The following is a 24,170-nucleotide window of genomic DNA, read 5'->3' as shown; positions in this document are numbered from 1 at the left end:
TAAGTCGTTTTAAATTTTTCATTTGAGCTCTTACAGTTAATACAAACTGTGCTTTCAATCTTACAGGTCTTACTCTCATGTGCTACAGAACAATTTGTGCATGCGATTTCATTTCTGCAAGTCTTTAACGTATTGCTGAAGTATCTAAAACAACGCTTTGGTTGTAAGTACAATTTGGCTGCGTAGGCTTTCAAGTCTTCACGCACTCTGTTATCTTCTAAAATTTCAGACTGGCGTGAATATTATGCGGAATTCTCGGTGACCGTTCCCCTTCTGATCTCTACTTTTCACTTTAAACAATAGTCTCACAGAATCCCCGGAGCATCCACAATCCTCTTTCATTTTAACTACTAAACCATCATTATCAACAAAGCCGCAAAAAACAAGTATTATAAACTGCAATTCTTGGTTGTATAAATATCTTTTTTCTTGTTTGAACTTTATCTCTCAAGTTCTCTTCAGATTTAATTATCTCCTGTAATTTGTTAATATTTTCCTTTTGCTTCGGTCTAACAAATAAGTCACCATTCCGTCTTTGTGGGAACTCATTACTTTGACCTCTTCATTCGGTTTAGATATCGATACCAGATATAACGGGCTTAACTATTAATTCATTCTCTCTCCATAATTCACTTTTCCCGAATGCTTCTTTATCTTTAACAACTTACAAGTTTCATTTTTCTGCCACACTGGGACCGAAAATAAGCAAATTTTTTATAAACAATTTTGAATTCGAATCGATTGCATGAATTCAAATCAACAGTCATAACTGTTTCAAGTATTGCATTTATTAATTTAAAATCATTTTTAGTTATGGGGAAAATAAGGCATTTTTTCTTAAAGTTGGCTATTTTCTGACAAAGGTGTAATACAGAAAAGAGCACTTTACAGACGAAAGGAAAAAAACATGTATTTTTTAAATACTTTCGTTTCGGTTTCTTTTTAAAATTCAACTTATACATATTTTAAAACATAGAGATAAACAAAGTTCAATATCACAATCAGAACAAAAATATTTTGTTTCTTTTCTGACGCGTTTTCTGCTCTATCATTCATTTTCGAGCGTAAACGAAAAGTAGTAAAAACTGACTTTGAACCGGTTTTACAGTACATTATCTCCTCGTTTCCTACAGATATTTATTAGAAATGCTGCAATGTAAAAAAGTGAAAAAAACTGCCCGAGCGGTGTACGGGCAAATCAGGGAAGTCCCATTTCACGGTACCCAAACGTTGCTCGTTCAAAACTGTTAGGTGATTCATGGTTCACTTTAAATTCGTTTCTAGTTCCCTTGTAATCTTACCAGCCAGTGTGAGTCGCCTTTAATTTGAGTGAACCTAGCTATTTTATCACTAGATAAAAGATACTAATTCAGAAGTCAAACAACAAAAATCAGCGTTATATTTACAAAATTTTCACAATTCGTGTGAAAATTTTGTAAATATAACGCTGATTTTTGTTGTTTGACTTCTGAATTAGTATTTATTCGGCGTGTTATTGTGTCTTAATTAGATAAAAGATATTGTAATAAATATAAAAAATGCTTTTATAAAGCATTTCAAATTACATTATCTGAAACATTTTATCTGAAAATCCGAGTAATAACACACACAAAAAAAGGGGAAAATGAAGTTCAGGTGCAAATAAAGTGTTGGCATTTAGCTATGAATAAAGGTCTAAAATTTTTCTGTAAATAAATTTTCTCATAAGTAAATAGGAATAGAGTAATGACATGGATCCCTTAATATATTATCTTTCATAATTGGATGGCAGCTTCAGTCACATTAATATTTAACAACTAAGGGATATAAGCTTTCAAATTTTTAAAGCAATATTAGACAGAGGTGTCATCAAAAGTTAGAGAAATGTAAGTAAAATTCAGAATAGTGGTGAAATATAATGCAGATTACAAATCTATTTCCTCTAGATTGCTTTCTTCTCGATAGAATTCTGCAATATTCGCATTCTACATCATAAACTGCACAGCAAGTTGCGTACATATTTAATCCATAGTTAATGTTATAAAAAGTTTCTTCTTATTATTATTTTGTGTGTGTGTTGCTTCCTGTTATTATTATTATTATTATTATTATTATTATTATTATTATTATTATTATTATTATTATTATTATTATTATTTGTGTGTGTGTGTAGGAAAAGAAAATTCTCACAATTTTTCCTGCAAATATAAGTATTTTTAAATAATAATAGTAGTGACAGCTATTTGTTATAATAGCACTTCATTCACTTATCCCATCTGTTGCGAATTGTGCCAGATTATATGCTCTTCCCAAAATTCATAAAAGTGGTATTCCTTTCCGCCCTATTGTATCAAATTTAGGTACTGCCTCGTATCCATTAGCTAAATATTTAGTTTCTAGATTTTCAACTCTATTAGACAATAACATTTACACCATAAAAAATTCAATAGAGTTTGTAAAAAAAGTTAAAAACATTTCTCCTAGTAATTTACTCATGGTTTCTTTTGATGTAAAATCATTATTCACCAATGTCCCAGTGGAGGGTGCATTAAGATGTCTAGAAACCAGACTTCGCGAATTTCATTTCTCTTGCATCGAAATTGATGAGCTAATTTCTCTCACTCAACTCTGTTTGAAACAAACACATTTTGTTTTCCAAAATAAATATTACAAGCAAACTGAGGGATTAGCCATGGGAAGTCCCCTCAGTCCCATCCTGGCTGATATCTACATGCATTATTATGAATCAAAATTGTTTGAAACTTTAAACTTCCCGGCATGGTTCCGCTACGTAGACGATACTTTTACTCTGTTTGAAGGTAATAAAGATGATTTAAATAAAGTTCTTTCAACAATGAATTCTATTGATCCTGCTATTCAGTTCACTTTTGAACTTGAGACTTGCAATTCTCTTCCGTTTCTCGACATTCTGGTCACACGTAACACATCCAACTTCAGTACTACGGTTTACCGTAAACCTTCATCGGTTTGCCTTCCACCACACTTTAAATCATGTCATCCGACTAAACAAAAGTTAGCTTCATTTTATTCCTATGTTTTCCGTGCTCTTCAAGTTTGCTACTCCAAACTAGCCCTTGATGAAGAACTAAATTATTTAAAAGCAATAGCTATTGACAGGGGCTTTCCACCCAACGTTATTAATCAAGCAGTTAAAAAATTCTCATCTCAACACACTAAAAGGCACACTCTTGTTTTAGGAGATTATAAAAATTCTGTTGTCATTCCCTTCTCTCCATCAATTAGCTATAAAGTTGCACATATTTTGCAGAAATTTAACTTTCGGGTTGTTTATTCTCCCATCAATAAAATTCCGAGTTCCATACTCAAGGACCCCATTCCGGATATGAATTCCTGGGGTATTTATAGGATTCCTTGCCAGTGTGGTTTAATTTACATTGGCCAAACTAAGAGAGCCTTAAAATTTCGCGTCAAGGAACGTGAGGCATATGTTAGAAAAAAGGAAACACAGAAGTCTTCTGTTGCTCAACATTGTTGGTCCGAAAACCACACTTTCAGTTTTTCTGCTGCCAAAATTATTCAAAAAACATCTTCCATTGGAGAACTGGATTTTCTAGAGGCATTTCACATTCATAAAAATCTTTCTGTTCTAGTTAACGATCCTAATTCCAATCCAAATTTGCCTTCGGCGTTTAAAGAAATTATGTTTTAGTTCTGGTTTCACCAACAGATGGCGCCACTTGCTTATTCTTGTCCAGGCTTTCTTATCTTATCTAATCATTATTTCCTATCTGGTTCATTTGCGATTTTGCAGCTGAAGATGGTGGTTCGGTAAAACCATCGAAACTAGTCCTGTGAAAATTCGGTAAATATAACGCTGATTTTTGTTGTTTGACTTCTGAATTAGCACTTCATGTTTCGAATTTCAAGTAAGTTCATTCTGAAACATATTTAAAGTAATTTAAAAGTGAGATTCTTTGTCCTAGAATAAAGAAAATTTTATTATAGAAAAGCACTCGAGGATTACCTCGCCTAAGAGAGAGAATAAATTTGGGAAGGATTTTCTAAAGAAAAGTGGTTCCTTTTCACATAAACAATGAAACAAATTCAGAAAACAATGAAAATCTCCTTCTAGGCATTCCAGGATTCCGTGGTCTTACCTGCTCGAACGATCCTTCACAGTGTCGGATAAAAATCGAACGAAAATGTTTTAGTTCCCCGTAAACATATTTAATATTTTAAGTTATGCTGTTAGAAAAGTTTAGCTTAACTCCTGTAAATTTCTTTAATGTCAGTATTAAAGAGTGAGAGAGAAACGAAATTCTTTCACTATATATAACTGTGAACCATTAAATATGTCATATGCTTTCAAAATTTTAGTTTTCTATTTATTTATAATAATTCCAAAATATTTAAATATATTACAGAATATTAATACTATATAACAGGCATGTCCAAGTCACGGCTTGAAACCCTCGTGTGACTCATCGGTCCCTCAAGTGCGGCTCATATTGTAGCAAACACTAGTTTTACTTTTTAAGTGAAATTATAATTTGAAACATAAATCGTGCTTCTTAATAATCAATAATTTTATTTTTTAAATTGCATCATGGACTTAAAAATTTTAAACAGATTTGATCCAGTGATTCTGCGCTTATCTATGCCCCCCTTGCCCCCCTCTAGCTACGCCCCTGTCTTCTCGGAAATTCCCTTATGCTCAATTAATTGCGATTTGATGACAATGAGTTTGATGTATAAATGTGGAATGGATAGTTATTATTTATCACATTATTAAAGAAATATAAAACTAGGTAAAATCGCTAAGAGAGGTATTAAAAGCTTTGCCAAAATATAATTTACCAGAAAATTTTAATTTGATAACGAATGCATCTTAAAACGTGTTTGGAGTCAAAAGTTTGAAACTTGATGGCTAAATGTAAATATAAAATTATCTATGTTAAAATATTTGTAATTAGACACATAGGTCAGCTAAGTTTTTATTAAACAGGGTAAGGCATGGAAGGACTGTCTGCCTAAAGGGAGAGATGCCATCGGAGAGGAATTTCGAAGGAAAACTGAATTTTGAGTGGGTATTAAAAAATGCATGTAATTTTCATTCAAATTACATTTATGCATATTTCTCATGTAAAAAATCTGGTGCATGCTAAATTATTGTAAATTACTTTACTCGAAAAATATAGTCAATGCACAGAAATTAAAGAACTGCTCACGCCGAAAATAAAAATTATTAAATACATATGGGTATTTATGCATATCCATGCAAAAACCATGTATTTTCCTTTAACAAAATACTTAAATGCTTATTAAATAGTTTATAAATGATTTTGGAAATGAAGGATTTATTCATTCATAAACCCATGTGAAAGTTGCTATGAAGAAATCTAGTTATTAAATATATTTAAATTTATAATAATTGTAAATATTATCTAAATATACAATAACCTTAACATGTAATTGTAAACATAAAGGGAAATTCTGTTGACAGGTTTATGAAACTATTTAAGCAAGAATTGTTCGTACTGGAAAGCAGTCTGTTAAAAGGTGTAAAGCAAATTCTATGAGATGCGTGGTTAAAAAAATAAACAAGAAGAATTTTTAGAATATGTATTGTTCAAATTGAAGATAAAAAGAAATAAGTTAAGTGTTAAAAGAATTATTATTATTTCCTTACATTTTATAATGGCTCGTATATAAATTTAAAAATAATATTAAAAAAATGGGTTTTTTTATTCCCCTTCAGAAATATTCATAGAAAGTTAATCAGCAGCAATATTTAAAGTATTTCACTATTAAAGTAAAAAATGCTCTAATTTGAAATAAACCCGATATTCGTTAAGTGGTGTTTGACACGAAGGTCTTTACGGCTACATGTTTATCATTCCCCTAAGGACCCATAAAATTTCCTCAAAGGAAAAATTCTGTTCACTTATAATAAAAGTGCAGTCTTCTGGTAGTGAAGTTGATCAGTCGTGGCGCCATCTATCAGCCACATATGAAGTCTTCGTTGGTTAAGTAATAATAGCAACTATGACTTTGGCTTATCTTTTCGCAGTGGCATATCTTTTACACATTATCGTATATTTGACTCTATCGTACAGTAAAAATAGAAAATAATATATACTAGTCCCAGAAATTTTTGTGCTTTCGTCTGAGGCGACCTCTTTGTGGAAAGGGTTGGAAATCAAAATTCTACACAATAAATATCATAAATATTTTACTTTTGCTCCAACGAACAAACTGGAAACACAACTCACTTATATCTTTAGAACACAATTACAATAAAAATAATCGCGTGTTACCACATCTCTGAGACACAATCACAGAAAACTTCATTCAATTAAAAAATAGAAATAAATTATTTTTAGCTTTTTATGAATAGCAAGAGCGCGCTTATTTGGCGAGCAATGGATGGCGTAACAACTTTACTGAATACTTATAAAAATAATGTTATAATTAGTCAATGAAATACACAGTTTTTCACAATTACTACTTAATTTTTTAAAAAAATCAAAAATCCTATATTATTAATCTCACAATTGATGTATAAGATAATACCTGGCTAAAGAAACTCATATTTAAGAATTAGTTACAACAGAGAAAATCTTCTTGATAATGTGACATATCTGCCTTCATTTTATTATTTCTTAAGTAACAAAACTCCATTCTTTATCGATACGCAATTATCCATTTATTTTGATAAATGCTAATTTTTGTCATCGCTACAAGTTAATTTGGTGTGAAGGCTCAGAAAAGAACTAATTTTAAGATAAGAGTTTAAAGACAAAGAGTTAGTTTGTCTTTAAACTCTTTATTTTAAAATTACATTACTGTTACAATTTACAATTTTTTATCCAAGAGAAGAATAAGTATTCTTGACTCTTGCTACTTGGTACGGTAAGGAAAGTAAAAAATAGCTTTTAATTTTGCTGATGCAGCATTTCCCCAAATATTCATAAAATAAATATCCGTATAATTTTCAAGTTGCGCCATCTGCTGGTCAATTATTACATCCGCCTGAATATTAGTTGCATTTAGATTTCTCTGTGACTGAATTAGTTCTTGTTGCAACAATATAAATAATTTAGTCTCCAGAAAGTTTGCAACAAACAATATAACTTGAGAATTCAATGAAAAATTAAAAATCACAAGCATTGAATATTTTTGCCAATGAAATAGTTGGAATGAACTGAAAATATCAAGGAAATATTATATCAAGGACCTCCTTGCATTATAATCCTTAGGACAAACCTGTAACCGCGTAATTTACCGCGAAAGTTTGTTTACAAAATCGGAACATAATAAATTTAAATAATTTGTTTTTCTCTTAAGCATAATTTTAATCTCATGTACAGGTAAGTGGATGATAATTTTCTTTAATTAAAAATAACGTATATCATGTATTTGCAGGTGAAGCTTTAAAAAAGCATTAAGTAGCGGTTAACGTGTTGTTTCCTTGGTTCTTTCCCGCCTTTCGCAGTTTTATAAAAATACATATTATTACTGATATGTATTGCTAGTATTTATCAAGTTTGTTTATTATTACTGATATGTATTGCTAGTATTTATCAAGTTTGTTTATTATTACTGATATGTATTGATAGTATTTATCAAGTTTACTTATTATTATTGGTATTTATCAAGTTGATAATATGTATTTTTCTCGTGATTTTTGGTAGTGATAGTAGACGATTTGACATCGTTTGTGAACATGTTGTTTCGTTTACTTGTTTTTATAATTCTCATAAACTGTTATTACATTCTGTTACATTTTACCGTTATTACATTATAAAGTTAAGGGCATAAATACTTTTCAGAAAAGTATCTTCAAAAGTGATTTTGCCTTCCTTTATTCTAATCATAATTTTCATCTGAGTAAATGCAAACCACTTTCATGTAAAAAGCTCTTGAAGTAGACTGACAGCCAGTATGTGCTTTAATCCATACATTAAAAGAAAAATTGTACCTTCTAATTACAATTTAAAATATTTTATTATTTCAAGGTTACTTTGTGGAATTCATTGCCAAGGAAAGTTAAATAAGAAAGGTTTAACAGTTTTATACAAAATATTTAAAATAAAAAAAATTATAACTTAAATTTTATATGAATTATAAATTTTTGCTGTTTCAGTGGCCTAGGAGTTAATGTAAATTTATGCATTACTGAAGCCTAAGCAGGATAAGTGTGAGGCAAGTGAGACTTGCCTGCCTCATGTGAATGGCAAGGAGGGAGCCAAATTAGCTGCTGTGCCCACTGCTTGTCCCCAAATTAGCTGCAAAAGTTAAATTATGATTTTTGACTTGAATTTTGAAACATATTGAGAAGCATGACTTTAAAATATTGCATTTAAAGTACAAAGAAAGGAACTACATTCTCGAGCACATTCGCACCGTCATGCTTTTCTCAAATGGTACAATTTCTAGAAAAGTATTCGAATAATCACTACACAGATTTCCCAGCTTCAAGGATGTCACCTTGAATTCAGCTACAAAAGGTTTCACCCATTTCCAAAAAAGGGGTTTGAAGATAAGGGACAAAGAATATGCCCCCGAGTATGAGATACCCGGCGTGCATGCTCGCGGGTTAAAAATTGTTAGTTGTTATTGTTGGAAGTAGCAAAACCAACTTCGAGGCACACATGTTTGGGTTGAGGGCCGTGCATTCAAATCTTTGGTGGCTGTAAGTGGCATAACTTTTTCCCAATGTAAAAAAACAAACGTACTTACATGCATGCTCAAAATTATTAGAGACAAGGCCCAGTTAATCAGAAATTGAATATGTTTGAGTTTTGCATTTTTAACTATACAAAATCTCATAAATGTGGTCATGTTATCAATTAGCACAAAACATTCCTGATAACATGTTGAATGTTTCAGAAATGGCCCCTAATAATGCATATGAATAATAGCAAGTATTTTACTAGATGTCATCAGGATGCATCAGACCTTGCTGTTTGCACCTTAACATGCTTTTTAGGAGGCATTCAAAGCAGGTTGTTATGTGATTCTTATAAAATATAGAGGGTGCATTTTTAAACTATTTATTTCTAATCATAGAATACAGTACAAAGTCCATAATCCGGAATGATCTATAATCTGAACCTCAAAGCCACAAACTTTACGCATGCGCGTAAAGAATGCGCATACATTTTATTTTTGTAAAATTTGATACCCTTTAGATCATAACTGCTCTTTATTTCATAAATTACGATTTCATATTTTTAATTGTATAATTTCTGCATGCCATCTTACCAGATTTAAATTGATGATCTATAATCTGGAATCACCGAAGTCCTGACGAATCCGGATTACAGATTTCGTGTACTGTATTATACATTACAGAAAATTGAAATACCAGCATGGTTTTTTTTTTTTTTTTTTTACATATATCGAAAAGTGTTGCCAGTCGCAAATTATTAAATGTTGAATGTTGCCATTTGGAAATTATTAAATGTTTAATGTTACATCTTTTTTCTTAAAGAGTTCAAAAAAAAATTTTAAGTCTAAAATCAGTACAAATACCTGGCCGGCTTTCTAATCCCTCTCCCATTTTTAGTTCTTTGCTCATCATTCCTGGTTTCTGAGTTAGCAGAATTTAGTGGTTAATATTCTAAACTTCCTTTCAGAATATCTGGGATCATATCCTTTTACATCTGTTTTCTGGGCATTAACTCATTGTTCCTCTAATATTCTCTTCAGCAGCTGAACTGTTTTCTTTAGTGTCTCTAATGTCTTTTCTATTTCTTCTAAACACTGTTCTCCCTGATTTCAGTATATACTTCTTCTGCAACTGCTGGTTTCCAGCGATTATCCTGATATACCCTAACACCATCTCCTTTGGTCAGTAAAGGTAATATAATTGTAGGAAAATCATAATATGACTTCTGCATAGTTACTTCTTGTTTTTTGTTTTTTTAACGTTTTTTACAAATGAGGTTTCAATAATTCTTCGGATGGAGGAAGAATTGTTCTTGTTCTTGTGCTCATAAGTCGTTGAGCTTGTTATCCTAACATCTCATTATTTGGAGTGTTCCTATGAGCTAACAATGCTAAACATGATCTGCTTGAGCTTTCTTTAACAATTTCCTTGCTGTTAGTACTGAATGCTCTTCTATTGCGAGTATCCGGTAATTTGGTGATTTAAAAAAAGTTGTATACTAATATACAATTAATGAGTATGCATCTTTGCTAATCTCAAATAAATCTGTTCCAACTTTATACCAAGGTAAATTAGGAACTTCGTGTGGTATCATAGGTCTCTTACATTTTTGCTCTGCTATTCATTACATATAGGGTATTTTGAAATTTTATCTTCTATTTGCTTGTTCATAAGTAACTAAGACAGAACATCTCTAAAGCTTTCCTTACATTTTCTATCCCAAAATGACTCTCATGAATTAAATTAAGGGTCTCCTTTTCCGTAGATAAAGGGATGATTAGCCTTCCTACTTTACAAAATAAGGTCATTTTCCGATCTGAACTAAGCTTTGTAGTCCCGAAATACTTGACTTGAGGTTCCAGCTGATGTTTCCTTTCTGGCCAACCTATCGGAATATATTTCTTTAAGAACTGTAGTGTAGCATCACATTCATTTTCTTTCTTAATTTACGATTAAGTGTGTGGAACTTTGAGAACTGGTAAGAGAATAATCGCTTTAGCTCAGAAAACGTAAACTCAAGAAGGGTTAATTACCCTTTATTGCTCAAAATAAGTTTTACAGATGGCCCTTTCTCAGAATGTACAGAAACACCTGCACTTGGGCTTGAACTCAAGAATACTAAGAAATAAAACTTAACTAATGCTTAACTAAAAAGATACCGCTGAAGCTATTAAAATTCTACAGGAATTGGCCCCTAAATGTGAACAAATTGGCGAAGCTATCAAGGGCCTGAAATACGGCCTAGCATAGTAATACCTTTAGAGAGAGTGTAGCGAAAAGTTGAACATGCACTAGTTAGAATCTCTAGCTATCTAAACTTAGTCATGGAATTTTGACTTAAGTACTGCTCTTCCTTCATTTGCATTTAACGCGCTCCTGAAAACACACTCTGGCCAGAAATTTGTAAGCTAAAATTAGAAGGGATAGGAAAGTAATTTAAACTAAAGATAACTTCAAAAGTTAAGATAAACCTTACAAGTTCATAAATTTTCTTCAGATGCTGGAATCAAAATACAAATTTCTGTATCTTCATCATTATCTTCTTCTGTTTATTCAAATATGCTCTACTTAAAGTATCTTGCTATTATAAATATTTCAACTTCTTGTATCGTACATCTAGATCTTATTTTGAAAATTTAACTGCATTTTTTGCAAATTACTGCAGTGCTTAAAAATAGATTTCTTAGATATGCTTTCTAATAGTCGATGATCAGTTTCAACTTGTAATAAATTTGGGTACTCTTCTATATTTTGAGGGCGGTAAAAAAAATTGCAGTGAAAATGTTTGCGCAAAAGTGCCAAATCTAGCGTACATGCTGGTTTCAGATTGCGTTAGTTTATATAGTTCTATATTTCTTAAGACGGCATTGAAATACTAGTTAAATTTTAAATCTTTTTTTGATATCCTATGGATTTAACAATTTGGGAATTGCCTATGATGAAATGTCGGCAATAGAATTTTGAGTAAAGTGCAGAATCGCTCACTGCTTGACGCATTTTTAAGATTGCACATACTACTCGGTATCCATGTGCACATCGACCTATTTTCACTTAAAAATAATCCCAGAATTGCCACAAAAATGGCACTGCGCACCCATTGACTTTATCTATCTACACATCGACCTATTTTCATTTAAAAAGTAAAGTAAAGAAATCCAATTGTTTTTACCCTTGAAAAAAGTGGTAAACAAATAAGTGAGCGATTCTGCACTTCTGAACATTTTCAAAGAAAAGGCATCATTCATTATAGAAAATTACGTTTGAACATACCAACGAGCTGAAATTATGCTTTAGCCATAAGTCGGTAGCGAAATAGCGATGCAGGCATCCATTCAGTTATGTTTAGCAAATTTTATATAAATTATAATAATGATCTGAAGTAGTTATGGTTGATCTTTACATTATGGTAACTTGGCGTTTTTTTTGGCGAAAATTTGGCGACCAACTCTCCTACAGCAACCCTCTATTTTTTTTTTCCCGCCGCCATTTTGTCTTCACGAAGTAAAGACAGTTTCTTTTCTTTTTATCTACTGAACACTTCTTCCAACAATCTACTTGCCGAATTACACTTATGCTAGAAATTTTATCTAACAAAACTGCTTAATCATGACAAATATTCACTGCAAAATTGGGAAAAAGTGCACAATACCATACTCCTTACGCGTTTTTCAAAATAACACATACACATAAACCATGTACACGCCGACTTATTTTTACTTAAAAAAACATCCCAGAATTGCACAAAAATGGCATTGCGCACACTCTTCACTATATCCATGTACACTGCTTTTTTCTCATAAATTAGAAAAATTTCACGAAAATACATGACAATTTTCTCAGTCTTTAAACCCGGAAAAAGAACATATATGAAATTACCTGATCGCGAAAAAGTATTTACCCTTTCCAAATATGAACATTTCCACATATAAAATAAATAAAATATCCAAAAACTTTTACCTCTAAATCATCTATTACATTATACACGTCACCAACGAATTCATACTGCAAGCATTACAAATACTTAGTATCAAATATTTAAATTATTTCCATGCACGTTTACTTCAACTTAAACGTATACCAAATTCCTACAAACATAAAATTCACAAAATAACTATCATTTAATTAAAATATAATTAGATTCAAAAACACTACTTAAAATATAAATGAGCACATACATTAAATTAATAAAAATTACCTTACAATCCTAATTACTTTAAACTAAATCATTGCTAATAACAATTTTCCCAATAATACCAAATTCCTTTGCTTCCACCATACATTTAGAACAATGCATAAAAATAATATCCTCAAATAATTAAAAATACTAACTTACCTAATCTTCTTCAGAATCTTGATTACGTGTCCGATAAACTTTTCTTTAGTTACGGCCATGGGATCCAAAAATTCACGAACACTGTTTCACACAACACAGAATAAACCAAATACAAAATTTCCAGATTTTTTCCCGATTTCCCCCCTTTTCTGATTAAAGAACCGTAATTCGTCCATTAATATCACATGACATATCCCATGATCTCTCATTTCCCTCACACAAAATAATGCGTAATCGGAACTGAGTACTGCTCACATTATTACCAAAGTCCCAGGTAGTAACCTTTATTGCCTCCAAAATGTCGCCAAACTACCAGTTACCATATTGTAAAGATCAACCGTAGTTATTTACTCTTATGCTTCCATTCAGTCATGTTTAGCTGTTTTCATATAAATTATAATAATAAAAAATTATTATATGAAATTAACCTTTCATCTAAATTAAAACATCAATCTTAGATAGTTATTTACTATTATACTTCCTTTCTTGCCGCAATTATTTTTGGCAGCATTGGCATCAACAATAGTTTGGCGATTTTTCACGGCCCTCGAAACCGAATAGTACCTACATTTGCCATATATATAATATTGTGGCAGGCAGGCTCAGGAGTGACGAAGCTTGGCTTCAGAATCCGGACATTGTTGTGGCTGAGTGACATACAGCAGAAAGACGACACAGAACAATTTAATTTTAATTGGACACCTTTATTCAAATCAAATTTCATTTTTCTTTTAGATGAAATTCAAATTAAAATAAGGTTAAATTTAGGATTTTGATGTCATAACTATTCTAACAAAGGGAAGAGTAATACACAAAGCTGTGCAGAGTCTTATACCAGCAATACTAGGAAGCAGTCTGACGCAAAAAGTGCAAACTCTGTATTTCTACTAGTAGTTACGTAACATACCAGAATGTTCTCGAAAGTACTGGTCTAGCGGGAAGATCCTGAAATTGCGAAAAGTTAATTAGAGGTTGCCTGTTCGCGTAGAGCAAAGCCATCGTATTTTTTATATTTTACATATATATTGATGAACTTTGAAACATCCAAAAGTACTAGTTCTTTAAGTATTTCAAAAGCTTTCTGTTGTTTCTCACAGCGGTGCCAGAGAACATTTTTCTAAAGCTTCTGTCTTAATGGTGCACTAATAGTAATTAGAAATAAATTTAACTTAGTAATTGATAATGCCTAAAAATCTTTGTAAAGAAGATACATCTGCAGATTCTGGCATTTTATCAATCGCATCCACTTTAGAAAAATCTGGTTTCAACCCATTTCCACTTAACTCATGCCCTATATAATTATTCTTTGATTAATTTTTATTTTAAACTTCCCCTTATTGAAGTTCAGATTATTTTCTCGTACTCTGTGGAGTACTTTTAAGTCGTAGGTCATATTCCTGTTCATTATTTCCCCATATAGAAATATCATGTATAATGCATTAAATACCTTCTAGATCTTCTTCTATTATTAGGTTTAATTTTGTTTGGTGAATTTCTGAAGCTGAACATATGCCAAATAGTAATCATTTAAATTTGTATCTGCCACAGCGTGGATTGAATGTACACAAATTTTTACTTTCTTCGTCAAGCTGGATTTGCCAAAAAACACTATTAGCATCTAAAAGAGAAAGTACCTTTGTGTTTGGCATTGTAGTGACAACTTCATCTATGAATATCATAAGGTAATGTTCTTCTTTTATTGCATTATTTAAATCTGTATGGTCTAAACACATGCGTCTTTTTGTTAGGTTTGACAACAGTGACCGTTGAATTTACCCATTGAGTTGGTTCTCTTTACTTTCTCAATAACATTTAAATTTTCGATTCTTTGTAATTCTGTTTTCAGTTTATCTCATATAGCTATGGCTGTCTTTCTTGGAGGATGAATTACTGGTGTTGCATCGTGTTTTAACTGTATTTTATAGACTCCATTCAAACAGCCTCAGCCTTCAAATACATTTTTGTATTCCTCCGGTAAGTCTTCAGTATATACATAAATTACGTTTTGAATCAAACCTAGTTGCAGACATGATTTTAATCCTAATATAGAAGGTACTTCTTTGTCAGTAACTTAGTATTCTACAACATGTAATTATTTTTCCATTAGTGGGATATATTCCGTATCCAATTATTTTTTCTATTACATTAATGTCAACAGTCCATTTCTCTTTGTTATCTACACTAATGTTAAATGTACCTACATAAAATTCTAACTCTTCCTAACTACATAAAATTCTCATGATTTATTAATTTAATTTGTTTCTCTTTCTTGTTTTCCTTGACTGCTTCATTTTTTATTATATAACTTTTACACTTATTTGCCTTTTTAGGCTTATGACAAATTTTTCCATATGCTGGACACTTTTGATACTCATGAGGTGTTCCACATTTTGAACAAAATTTTATCTCTTGTTTCTCATTAGTAACCCCTAGTGAATGCATTCTTGTTATGTTTACTTAGTTTCTTTTTCGCTGAGTTTACAACTGTTTCCTCATAGTTTACGATTTTGGTTTGATGTGTACTTTTTTTGCAGATCTGCATATATCCAGAGCTTTTTCTAGTGTTAAATTTTTGTATAATATTCTTGCTCTCACTAGATTATCTTTAATACCACAAGCAATTTTATCCTTTATTAGATTGTCCGTTATCTGTGCAAACTCACTTGTTCTAGCTTTATTTCCAAGGTCAGTTACATACCCATCTATGGTTTCTGACACAGTTTGATTTATAGTAAAGAATAAATGTCCTTCATATTTAATTTTTTCTTAGGTATACGGAAATTCTGCAAATTGTTTCTTAATTTCATATAATTTAATTTCTTCACCTTCTGTAGGAAATGTATTATATACTTCTAGATTGTGAATTCCTATTACATGAAAAAAAAAAAAATATTAACTCTTACCTTCTCTTCATTGCTATGTAATCCACTAGCTACTTCACATATTTCGAATGATTGCAGCCATCTTTGGCAGTTTGAAGCACGATTTCCATCAAATTTCTTTGGCTCTGGAGGTTTTAAACTTTCCATTTTGAAAGGAAAACCCTCCTAACACCATATAAAATAAAGAGGGTGCACTTTTATTAAACTATTTATCTATAATCATAGGATATTATATATTATAGAGAACTGCAACACCAGCATAGTTCTATTTTTTACATGTACTGAAAAGTGTCGCCAATCACAAATTGTAAAATATTAAATGAATGCCATTTGCAAATTATTAAATATTAAATGTTGCATTGCTCACTTTTCATTTAATGTCTGAAAGTTAATATAATTGTTTAATTTTACTGACAATCCTATTCACAGAAAATTGGATTGTATACAAGCTAGTTTCCCTTAGAAAGTGCTCCACAAGCACATCACTCCTCTTAGGCACCCAGACCTAGTAGTTTACTTTGTCATAAAATTTCATGGTCACACTTTTCTTTGTACTTTTGGCTTTATTTTTTCCCTTCTTTTGTGTTGTAAGGGTTTATTATTTAGAAGTGTATTTTTTCCAACTACCATTTTTCTTCTAAACACATAATTATATATTTAGAAGTTATGTGTATTAGCTCATCGAAAAATTACTTGCCAGTCATTTTGCAAATGCTCTCCAAAAGCTCCACAAAGTTCATGGACTTTTGAGTGAGGTATGTGAATAATCGGAAAGTATCCAATTTTCCAATTTGCATTCTCTATCAAACTATCAGAAATAGCCTCTTCAATGACTTTATAAAATTCACCATAAGTGGTATTATACTGTAAAAACAATCTAAACTAAATGCGATTTTTCCAGTAAAGAAATGCCATGTATCCTATTTTTAAGTGAACTGTAACAGCAACTAACAGATTGAAAGTCATATATAATATTGATTATACTGAATAAGGTACAAATAATGATACGTCTCAATAAAAGTTAGTTAATAATATTACAGTTTTTACTTTGAGTTGTTTCCATTATTCTAATTACCTTACAATGCATGAACAGCAAGAAAGGAAGACGAAATCATGCTTCTGTTATTGAATATAATATATGAGTAATTGGGAAAAGAAAATAACATTTGATCTCAATTATTCTAATTCCCACTTTGTTAGTGTTATTAATATTGTTAGTATTAAAAATAGGGAAGTAACAGATTTTGGCACTTTTCTGTTTTGCCGGTGCAGGCAATAAAGTTGCCAATAATGGTACAACTGATGCCAAACGAATATCCTCGCTGGTAATGTTTAATTCTTGGTACTAACATTTGTTAACATTTTTTGTGTGTATACCGTATGTTGTCGCCAATAAAGTCTGTTTGGCGAGACTTGCACCGGCGAAACGGAAAAGTACCGAGATTTGTTTTCGGCAAACTAGAATACTACAAATTTGTTAGGATTATATCTAGAATAGAATTTACTAAAAGTGGTCACACTGGCTAAAATACAGAGGGTGCTCACACAATTTTGTAATGATTTTGCAAAGATTTATACATAAACAAACCTTAGAATTTTATTTTGTAATATGTTTAGTCTGGTAGCCTTTTTGTTCAACTATCATATTATATCTTGATTTCGAAGATAAAAGTCATTTTTTTTTAAATGTTAAGGTTGATTTTATTCCACTCCTCCTTCATAATCTTCCAGAGTCCATCCAATGTGGCGAGGTGCCACTTATAAAGAGCTTGTTTTAAAAGTTCAAATATACAGTAATCCATAGGAGATACACCAGTGGACTTGGGTGGGATGCATTTAAAGGAAAAAGCTTCAATACCAGTTTCATTTCTCATTTGTTCAAAAAATAGAGCAGTTGATATAGAGGTATGGCTTCTTGCCTTATGCTCATGGAAGTTAACACAATGAAGATTGTTTAGGTAAAGAGATGGATTTTTTTTTTTTAAAATAGGAGAAAAATAGGTGTTAAAACATACTTAATACTAATCCGAACTAATTTTGACATTTTTTTTTACTTTCCTTGTTTTTCAGTTTTCCATTGTAAGAGAATCCAGTCATAACCATAAAACATTTAGAAAAACTTTCCTTGTTTTTCTAAACCAACAGGTTAGTCCTTTTCTCCTCTTTTTCGGTAGTAAAAAGACCTTTTTCTATTCCAAGTAAGTATATCCAAGCCTCATCATTTCTAACTAATCATTTCCATTTTACACCTCCTGCTGAATAATTTTCATACAGCAATCTGCGCGTAGTCTTACGCTGAGAATCATGTTTAGGTGTTATGCCATGAACATCATGTTTTTTTTTTTGTTTTGTTTTGATTAGCTTAAAATCAGATTTTATAATTTTGTTCACAGTTCCTACAGAGATATTTAAAGATTTTCCAGTAGCTCTTTGAAGGGCTATATTTTCGTTTAAAACATGAGATGCGACTTTAGATTTAATAAAAGCTGTACGTACTTTTGTTGGGTATGCATTTTTTTCATTTTTTCCAATCAGGTGTAAATTTTGACGTTTCTTTCCTTTCGTATTAATTATTTCATTTTTTTTAATAATTGAATTAGCATATTTCTCTTCGGACAACACAAAAATATAACCTTCAACCCATTATTTATTTTTCAGTGATGTTTTAAAGAAAAGAATATTTTTAATGCAGCAGATGATAATTAAGCCTTATTTCTATTATTGCCAGTCACATTTGTATTTTAAAATTAATATTTAAATTCATGAAAAATTCAAAATTGTTGCAAAAAATAATGAATAATTAATTATTCATTATTTTTTGCAACAATTTTGATTTTCTCCATGAATTCCCTCTGTAATGGATTTTCTCCATTCATCCCCTCTGTAATGATTACTACAGTCAAAAGTCGTTAATCCGGACTCGTCGGGACTTCGGCGATTCTGGATTATCGATTTTTCCAGATTATAGATCATCAGTTTAAATCTGGTAGGATGGCATGCAGAAATTACAAAATTAAAAATATGAAACCGTAATTTATGAAATAAAGAACAATTATGATCTAAAGGGTATCAAAATTCACAAAAAGAAAAAGCTTAATATTTATTTCTTTACTTTATTAAACATTTCTTTCAATGTAAGTTGCTTCGTTTCATGTGATAATACTTTCTCTTTAATTCTATTAAACAGACATAATTTATTGTTTAGTTACAAAGTTCCGTTGTTCAAGTCCTATAATTGCTGTGTCGAGAATACCGACTAATTTGTCAATCGAATTTTTTTCGTTTTCAATAACCTCTGTGTCACTTTCTTCACTATCGTAAGCGAATTATAATGACGAGGAACTTGATTTAAATCATATCAAAGACTGAGTATATCGAGATGAAATACTACACTTAGTAAGGAATTATAAGCCAAATAAAATAAAAACATCTGCTCTGAAGATAAGGATAGTGCTGACAGATCAACTTCCAATTCATTGCGCACCACGTCGTTTCCCTCCCCCCCCCCTCCACAGAGCAGCGTGAAATTGATAAGCATATTTCGAAATGATTAGATAATCAAAGGATATGCCTTTATCCATCTTTTGCAGCAATTCCACTTTCTGTTTAATGGACTTCGAAACATACTTTCGCTTTGTAGATCCTCTACATATTAGTAAATATATATCGGAAATTCTATTTGATATAATCGAAAGTTCAAGCTTACTTTTATAAAATTGCTCTAAAAGTCTGCAAAAAATAATAAGCCGGATCCAACCCGAAGATTAAGGAACAATGCAATTAACTGAATTAGATAATTTTAGCTTAGTTTATACCGTCCGTTACACATTAAACACGCATTCGTAAACGTATTATGCGCATGCGCACACGCATATTCACAGCCGTAAAGGTCTTACGCACACGCGTAAACCCCTATGCTCAGAAAGTTTGTAGCTTTGAGGTCCGGATTATAGATCATTCCAGATTATGGGTGTCCAAATTAAGAACTTTTGACTGTATTAAAAAAGGTACATTAGATTTAAAATGAATGAATTTAACAGTTATGAATATTCAAACACTTAATAGATGTGTCTGTTTTTTTTTACAGTAGTATCGGAAATTTTGTAAAGAATTTGCTGACCTCTGATCTATGTACTAATTCATAGTACCTTTGGAGTAATTTTAACACAAGTATATGCAGGTCTGCAGTGTGGAAAAGATTAAAGTTTTTTACAAGGTGCTGTTATATTTATATAGAATTAATATTTGTATGAAATGTATTAATTAGAAGGCAGTAATAAGTGATTTTCTCTAATTTATAGCTGAAAGTTTTCACTTTTAATTTGAACAGTTGATTTATAATAAAAATCTTCACATCTGTTAGATAGTAAATTACTTTGGAAATGTGTATATTAGTAAAGAATTTCAGAAATGATCATATAAATTTATTTCCTAAATTTGAGTGTAATATTGTCAAGACTTGAAAAAGCCACCATATCAAATAATTGATATTTTATGCATTATGCAATCTTTTATTTATTCTGCATAACTTTATCTAATTATTGATGATAATATCAGTAGTCATTTCGGAGATGAATATTGAAGTTTGAATGAAGATTTGGCTCAGATTAGTTCATATTGATGATGAAATCGTTTAATGGCTAATGAAATTAATTTTAATTTCCTGCACAGGGCTTAATCTTAAATGGGTTGTTATCTAATAATTCTTTTTAATTATTTCAGTTTCGTGGATTTATTTTTTATTAGTCCTTTTACTGAGAGTTAAATCCTTTGACAGTATATGTGCAGTCTATAAGTATATGAATTTTAAGTAATTAAATATGCATGCTTAGTGAAATATGCCTAAACTGTTAAACTGCAGCCATACTTTAATTTTAATTCAGAAAATAGTTTTTTCTGCGCCATTTTGTGAGCAAACCCTTAAACATTTCGAGTGTAACAATTACCTATTGCTTACAACTAGTGTAAGTTATTTGCTATTTGGTTTTAATTATTAATTTGTTTTGTTTATTTTTCATGTATAAAATAGGGTAAGCTAAAATAATAATTTGAATTTGAAAGTATCCTTCAATTTCCATTTTAATTTGTGTTTTACTTTCTACCTTAAAAACAGTATCTTGTTAAAATAAATTTCTCTGAACAGCATAATGGTAGTTAAGGAAGAACGTTTAGCTTTTTATTGTTTTCCAGGATTGATATGAATTAATTAGAGGGAGTAAGTAATTATCTTCTTCAATGGCCAGACAGCCCAGGATGGGCCCTTGCTTTCCTCAGAATCAAATTCCAAGCTCTTCTATCCCTGTCCATGGACATCCAATTAGTTATTTTTAAAATTCTTAAGTCTGTTTCCAAACAGTCGAGCCACCTAAGTTAAGGTCTCTGTCTTTTTTGGGTGCCGAATGATCTGGCTAAGAAGATCTTTTTAGTTACTCCTATTTCATCCATTCTGCACAGGTGTCCTGCCCATTTAATTCTCTGAATCCTTATATATTTTACTATATCTATTTCTTTAAACCATTTATAGAGTCCAGATATTGTTACATTTTATGCCACCAAAAATAGTTCTCAAAATTTTTCTTTCAAAGACAGAAATAATAATTTTAGCTTTTTCTGTTATTGCCCAGGTCTCAGCAGAGTATGCAAGAATGGGTCTAATTAAGCTTTTGTAAATTAAAATCTTTGTTTTTCTGCTAATGAAGTTAGACTTTAAGTATTTTTTTAGACCGAAAAACATTGGTTAGCATCCATGACTCTACTACGGATCTCGGGCATTAAATCATTGAGAGTATTAACCTCTGATCCTAAATATTTAAATTTGCTAACAGTTTCAAATTTGTAATTCCCAATTTCAAAATGGAGATGGCGGTTATTACCACATGGTATGTATTTAGTTTTATTTTGGTTGATTGCTAGATGCATTTTGCTGGCTGAAGCCTCTAGAGATGTAAAAGCCTCTCTAAGTGGCTTGGGACTGCGTGCAACTATGTCAATATCGTCAGCAAACGCAAAAATCTGAACATATTTGTTAAAGATAGTTCCACGAGTATTAATGTTGGAGTCTTTTATGATTTTTTGGAGGGCAAGGTTTAAAAGCAAGCAGGCCAGGGCATCACCCTGTCTGAGCCCACTTGAAACAACAATAGGCTCAGAAAGATTATTCTTTATTTTAACCCTAAGTTTTGTCTCAATAAGAGTAATGGTGACCAAATTTATAAGTTTTTCAGGTATTGCAAATTCTCTCATAGCTTCAATTAAATATTTTCTGTTTATTGAATCATAGGCAGTCTTAAAATCAACAAAAAGATGGTGCATTGCAATGCCATATTCGTTTGCTTTTTCCAAAATTTGTCTAATATTAAAGATTTGTTCTGCTGTAGATCTTCCTTTGCGGAAACCACGTTGGTTATCACTCACAATATTTTCTGTATAAGTCTATTAAAAAGTATATTGTGAAATAATTTGTAGAAAACACAAAGGAGACTGATTCCCCTGTAGTTGGTATATTCCAAAATGTCTCCTTTTTTATGTATAGGACAGATGATGCTCAGTTTCCAATCTTCGGGTAAAACTTCTTGGTTGCAAACTGATTCGATGAGGTGGTGTATTTCCTCAGTGTTTTGACCTGCAGCACTTTTAATGAGTTCTGAAATAATTAAGTCAGGGCCTCTGCCAAAGATGGTGGCGGGATACTATCGGTGTTTAGAGAGGTAATTACCTTGAATAAAACGTGCATCTGAAAGTTTCAACTTCTGCTTTGAGCAATCGATTTTGATATTGTCATTTAAAAATTTATGATGGGAACATAAAGCAGCGTTGATGCATAGAGAGACTAGGCCAAATATATTTCATTTTTGAGGTTATGCTAGAATAATATGATATAGATTAATTTCATGCAGTTCAGAATGATTTAGTGAGAAAGTGAATCGTTTATTACCTATAGCGTAAAAATGGGATTTATGTAATTATAAAAGGCTTAATTTGATCTACTTAAAGAACGCTTTACTTAATATTATTTTATAGTATGTAGGCTGTGTAATCAGTTAATTCTGTTGCGATAGGTAGAAAAATTATTATGACATGCCTTGAAATTACTAGCATCAAAAGTAACAAATGTAGTCGTGATAGAATATGTAATATATTTATTAATATGTGTATTTATAGAATGATATTTAGTCTGTCTGTAAAGGCAAAACAAAAACATGCAAATAAGATTAGTTATTGATAAGCATTCAGCTATTGCAAAACCTAAACTTTGCTAAATTTTACATATTTTCTAAATTCTAGAAAGTGCATATAGATGTTTAATTGTAGTTTAAAAAGCTGATGCTTCTAATTAAATATCCTGTGTGCTAATCAGTTTATCATGATGTATTAATGTATTCTTTTTTGGTTATGTAGTATTATAAGAAGAAAATGTTCTAAATCACTGTGATTTTGTGAAGATCAGGATTTTGGGCAATATGTATGGTATGTTTAATCCTGTTATTTTCGTTTGTGGTTTCTTCTTAGAAAGTTAATAAACTGTTAAAATGTTTATTGTGCTTTTTATTTGCATTGTTATCTTAATTTTTAAACTTTTTCTGTTATTAATACGCTAGCTTCAGTATATTTTGAGACTGTTGCACTAATATGATAAAATCTTGTTATTATATGTTATAATCCTGTCAGAGAATGTGCGAAAGATGCTATTCATCTAGCAAATGCCTTGTATGTCCCTAATCTTGATGGTAACCTTCTTTTAGTGGAAAGATTATAAGAAATGGGAATGAGTGTTTCCTTTGAGAGGGACAAAGCAATCATAAATGAGATAAGGTCATTCTCACTGCACATAAGTATGGAAGATTATATAAAATTGAAGGGAAGCAAACACACAACATATACCTTTCTAGACGTGAAGAAATTATGCATCGAAGATTAGGACATTTCCACCTTGATGTAGTTATGAAACTTATGAAAAGGTATGATTCGAATATGATGTTATTACCTTTGTATGACGTTATTACCTTTACCTTTGTTGATGACTCAAGGTGTGCTGGGGTTTACTTATTTCTTTCTATTATATTTCTAAAAGATATCTGCCATTTAAATAATTTTATCACATTGTTTGATAGAAATCACTTAAATGGCAGATATATTTCTGAAATAAAGTAGAAAGAAATATGCAAACCACAAATGTATGTTGCATGTTTATTTACTTGTTTAACTAACTGTTGTCATTCAGAAAATACAAAAAGAGCTACACATAAATATTAAAGAACATAGAGTGTATAATTATAGCATTGCTTTGGCAGATACAACATCATAAAAATAAAATAAACTT

General features: G+C 31.1%; 1 long non-coding RNA gene across 11 annotated transcripts in view; it reads left to right on the top strand.

Moving 5' to 3' along the window:
* The first annotated feature begins 7,007 nt into the window (after window positions 1–7,007).
* The window catches only part of LOC118204754 (uncharacterized), a 49,806-nt gene continuing 32,643 nt past the window's right edge, over window positions 7,008–24,170 (top strand). The window contains exons 1-5 of one of the 11 annotated variants that reach the window (XR_015042439.1): window positions 7,008–7,331; window positions 17,921–17,995; window positions 19,938–20,066; window positions 23,249–23,317; window positions 23,593–23,808. This is a non-coding gene — a long non-coding RNA (uncharacterized LOC118204754). Of the gene's footprint in view, window positions 7,332–7,478; window positions 7,496–7,518; window positions 7,538–8,636; window positions 8,657–14,446; window positions 14,651–17,793; window positions 17,809–17,920; window positions 17,996–19,937; window positions 20,067–23,248; window positions 23,318–23,592; window positions 23,809–24,170 lie in introns of those variants that run through there. The other 10 variants (XR_015042442.1, XR_015042437.1, XR_015042438.1 and 7 more) reach the window with 10 other exon arrangements.

Source organism: Stegodyphus dumicola, chromosome 8 (genome assembly GCF_044657685.1).
Source record: "Stegodyphus dumicola isolate Sdum_Otavi_A_Nest chromosome 8, ASM4465768v1".
Taxonomy (NCBI): Eukaryota; Metazoa; Arthropoda; class Arachnida; order Araneae; family Eresidae; genus Stegodyphus; species Stegodyphus dumicola.
This window is presented reverse-complemented; position numbering and strand designations above follow the sequence as displayed.